Below are 5,055 nucleotides of genomic sequence, written 5' to 3'. Positions count from 1 at the left end.
GAAGCAGAACAATCATCTAACCCAAATCAAGGATCTCTACAGATAGGCCAAATATCAAGTCACCCTCTCCCAAGAACATCTCTAGAGACACAATCATCCAGAAATCTTGAAGAAAGCACACTCCCCTCTCCAGAGGTTGAAACTGGAACAGGTTAGTTCACCTCCATTCTTAGTAGGAAATGACTGACTAGTGTTCTACCCGATTGTTGTTAGAGGATACCTGTTGGGGTTTTAGTTTGTTGTTGTTCAACTATTATTTTTTTATACAAGAAAGTATGTTGGTTAAGTGGCAGAATACTAGTATATTTTGGTTTTGCATTAATAGTATTATACAAGAACTATTTGATATTATGTTCTTTGAGCTTTTATTTGCTTTGCAGTTTCTCGCGTCAATAGAAAGAGAGGAAGAGGAAAATATAAATCTAAAACTGTTGATATTAAAACCAAGTATGGAGGAAAAATCAAAGTAATTATTCCAAATGACATTGATAGAGCTGTGGGTTCTGGGGCTAGAGATATTGTTAATTACTCAGGCTTGATTATGAGGAGCAGTATCTCGTTCCGAGATGGAAATTGGCAAAAGATTATTTTAAAACATGGAGAAGCAATGTGGTATAAGGTCAAGGTAATAAATCACTTTTAATTTTGTATTGCCTTTAGATTACCTGATTTATCAAACTTATTATTACAATGTGTTTAGGACAAATTTGAAGTTTGCGATGGACTGAGAGAGCATAAGTTACAAGGCTTTGTGATAAGCACTATGCAAAGACTCTTTAGAGCTTGGAAAGCTCGATTGCACAACTGTTACTCTGCCTATAGTACCGATGAAGACAGATTGTCGCATCGTCCTGAGGATGTTGAGTTGGAGGATTGGAAATACCTAATTAAGTATTTTGGTAGTGAAAAATTCAAGGTAACTTACTTATGCTTACATGAACATACTATACTCTTTTAGTAGCACATTAGGATAAATATTTTCTGATCTCCTGACTTGGTGCAGGTTGTCAGTGAGAGAAACAGAAAAAATAGAGAAAAACAAATAACTAAGCATTCTTGTGGTACAAGATCATTTGCAGAAGTAGAGAAATCTACGGTGAAAATATATTTGTTCCTCAATTATTTCATATACTTCTTTGCTACCTATATACATCTGCTCATATATATTTTTTCTTATTGAACTATATTATAGAGAAATCCTGAATAGGGAGAAAAAGACACACCAGATAAAGTTTAGGAGATTCAACACACACGTAAAAAGACTAATGGAGAACGTGAATGGTTGGATCCACAATCACAACAGATTCATGTAATTCCCTAAAATAATTGCCTTGTTATCTTTTTGACCTACTACAAGTTACTTCCAATATGTAAGTTATGTTTTTGGGTAAATGGTTGTGTATTATTATAGGGTCAGCTCTAACAACTTGTTGTTGAACAATAATCTGAAGAGATCGAGCATCGCATGACTAGGGATGATATCTTATCTTTAGTTCTTGGTGAGAGATCAGGCTATGTTTGGGGAAAAGGATACGGAAAGAAACCTCCTAAAAAGACTCAAATACAGCAGGCAGACATAGAGGCTAGTGTGTCTTCAGCTATGGAAAGTATGCGTCAAGAGATGCAAGCTGATATGGACCGAAAGTTACAAGAAGAACGAGAGCAAATGACTGCTGATTTAAAATGAAATATGGAAGAAAGATTTGCAAAAAAAATTGGAAGAGGAGCGTGAACACATGAAAGGCGAAGTGGACAAGATGTTTCAAGAACAAATGGCCCCTATCATGACTAGAATGCAACAGGTACTTTCTCTTGCTCCTGAACAATTCTTCCCCTTTCATTGTCTGTTCTTCTTGCCGTAAAATCTCAAATGTTATTTAAAGATCTTATTTGCCTCTCAGTGAAAACATTTTCTACCACATATCAAGAAAGAGTATGTGGCATTTGTTTGTTTTTTCAAGATTTTGATATTAGGAAGTTGTTAGCTCTGTTTATTGACTTCCCTTATATGTAGTTTCTTTGTTTTTAGCGTGAAATGCCTCAGTTATCAAGGGTTTTAGTTGTGGGTGGATTGGTTTTTCTTTTTAAAAGTCTGAGATAAATATTTGTTTAATTGTGAAAAAGTATTATGTCTTCTAGTCTCTATCGTGTATGCATAAAAAAGTATTATGAAGCTTTTCATAAGTTGGCTTGTAATTTGAGTAAATGTTTCTTGTTCTGCCTCTGCTATTAATATTAGAAAAGATTGTGTCTTGTTACTTAAGTGACTAACTTGGAATCAATTTAGCCTCTTGACATATTCTTGTTTCCTTCTATGTGTTTACTCTTTTTTAACACAATGTGAACTAATGTAATTGGATTTCTGTCACTATTATAATATAACACTATTATTACTGGATCTCTAAGTCATCACTAGAGTTAGAAATTTAATTTGTGATGGATGTAGCACTTAAGAGAACAAATGAGATTCTTTTACTATGTTAGATATTTTAATGTCCATATTATGTATAGTTCTGATTGTTGATTTAAATAGAGGATTTGCTTGTTGTGTTGCAATTAAAATTTTTGGGGTGGGTTTTCAAATGACAACAATTGCCAGTATCTTATTATATATTTTCATACACAAAAAAATAAAGTATTGAAATTATGATGGTGTTGATTTTAAAGTCTTATGTTACTCTTGTTATTATTAGCATTTGATTGTGGGAATTAGAATGTGATTGTGTGTTTTTCCAATTTCAGGGACAAGGTTCTTAAACAATGGGGCACGATCAAGAAGTAGTTTTAAGGCGTGCAATGAAAGTTTTTGCTTTTTGGCCATATGTATATGGATACAACGATAACCGAACTACTAGTGTGTTATTATATATATATATATATATAAATATATATTATAATGTATAGTTGAATTTCTAGTACTGGGAGTATTTGTAATATTTAACTCGAAAATGCCTTTTGTATTAATTTTGTGAAATACAAATAGATGTTTTTAATAGCTATATATATGTATTGATTTTAGAGAATTTAATTCAAAACATTAAATATTGTTCTTCAGTGATGAGATGAATGTTGCCACAACTGCTATAGTAATTTTAGTGGTGATTTTTAGATACTACTAAAAATCACTTTTTGCAATGACATAAATGTTGCCACTGATAATTAGTTTATTTTTTGGCGGAAAAAGTCGTTGCTAATTAATAGTGTGTAGCAGCGAGATGAAAGGTGATACTAACAGTTAATCATTTTTTGCAACAGTAGGAGTCGCTACTGATATTAATGTTTAGTAGCGACAAAGGTTGCCACAGAAAGTTTATCTGTTTTATTGGCAACAATCTCGCCACTAAAGGGCTTGTTTTTAGTGGCGACTTGACAAATAGTTGTGTTGCTATTTTATTTTTGTGGCATATTTGTTAACAAATTGTGACGGATTATGTCGCCACAGATGAGTGTTTTTTGTGGCGACATCCTTTTGTCGCCCCAAATAACTTTTAGTTATGGAATTACTACTAGTGGAGAGTAAGTCGCCACAATAAACTTTTAGTGGCAACATTTGGAATTTTTGTGGCGACTTCTACCGCCACAATAAGGCAGATTTCTTGTAGTGCTTTTAGAAGAACTTGCTCACTAGCCTGAAATGTCATGTCCCTTACCTTACGGTCCACATACTTTTTATGTCGACTCTAGGCCACTAGAAGCTTAGATTGGGTACTTCTCACCTTATCCTGAGCATCTTTCACCAAATCAACCCACAAAGGTTTCACATCTCCAGCCTCAAACCACCCTATGAGTGATCTACATTCCCTCCCATAAAGTGCCTCGAACGGTGCCATCTCGATGCTGGAGTGGTAAATGTTATTACAGGAGAACTCACACAAAGGTAGGAACTTATCCCAATGCCCTCCAAAGTCAATCACACATGCCCTCAACATGTCCTCTAAAACATAAGTAGTTCTCTCTGACTGCCCATCCTTCTGTGGATGGAAAGTTGTGCTAAAAGTGAGTTGAGTGCCCAACTCCTCATGAAATTTTCCTCAAAACATAGATGTGAACTATGTACCATGGTCTGAGATGATAGAAAGGGGTACCCCATGCTGCCTCACTTTCTCTTTCACATAAACCTTAGCCAATTGCCGAGCATTATAATTTACTCTGATCGGAATGAAGTGGGTTAACTTAGTGAGTCAGTCAACCATTACCCAAATTGAGTCAAACTTCCCCAAGGTCTTGGGGAGACTAACCACGAAATCCATGGCTATCCTTTCCCACTTCCATTCAGGAATTGGCGTTCACTGAAGCAAACCAGCAGGCCATTGGTGCTCATACTTTATGCCAAGCCACCAATAAAGTCGTTCAAAATCTCGATACATCTTGGTCACACCCGGGTGAATGGAATACCGCGAACCATGAGACTCTTTCAACATCTTCTAAATCCAGCCATCCCCTCGGGGAACCAAAATTCTTCCCTTAAATTTGATTACACCACCCGCATCAAGAGCCACATCTTCTGCCTTACTAGATTCTGTCTTCTTTCTGAGCTCATTCAGACTCTCACCCTCAAACTTCTTGGCCTTGATCTCCTAATGGAATGTGGACCTAACTTTAATGATGGATAACACCCCACCTTTCTCTGAGATACCCAACTGTATGAACTTAGACTCCAAGGTCTGAATCTCATTAGCCAAAGGTCGTTTGGACACACCCAAGAAATATAGACTACCCATACTCACCGTCTTCCGGCTTAATGCATTTGGCACCACATTAGCCTTACCCGAATGATATTGGATGGTAACATCATAATCCTTGAGTAACTCCATTCACCTTCGCTCTCTCAAATTTAGGTCTTTTATAGTGAATACATGTTGTAGACTACGATGATCAGTAAACACCTAACACTTGACACCATAAAGGTAATGCCGCTAAATCTTGAGAGCAAACACTACTGCTACCAACTCCAAGTCATGTGTCGGGTAGTTTCTCTCATGCACCTTCAGCTATCACGATGCATAAGATATGACATTTCTTTCCTACATCAACAAAACACTGAAGCCCGAATGT

At 36.1% G+C, this 5,055-nt stretch overlaps 1 pseudogene; it reads left to right on the top strand.

Moving 5' to 3' along the window:
- LOC125859055 (uncharacterized) overlaps window positions 1-1,962 on the top strand; it is a 3,742-nt pseudogene extending 1,780 nt beyond the window's left edge.
- Window positions 1,963-5,055: the final 3,093 nt, after the last annotated feature.

This window comes from Solanum stenotomum, chromosome 3 (assembly GCF_019186545.1).
Source record: "Solanum stenotomum isolate F172 chromosome 3, ASM1918654v1, whole genome shotgun sequence".
Taxonomy (NCBI): domain Eukaryota; kingdom Viridiplantae; phylum Streptophyta; class Magnoliopsida; order Solanales; family Solanaceae; genus Solanum; species Solanum stenotomum.
The sequence above is the reverse complement of the archived record's forward strand: the minus strand, read 5'-3'. Positions and strand labels throughout refer to the sequence as shown.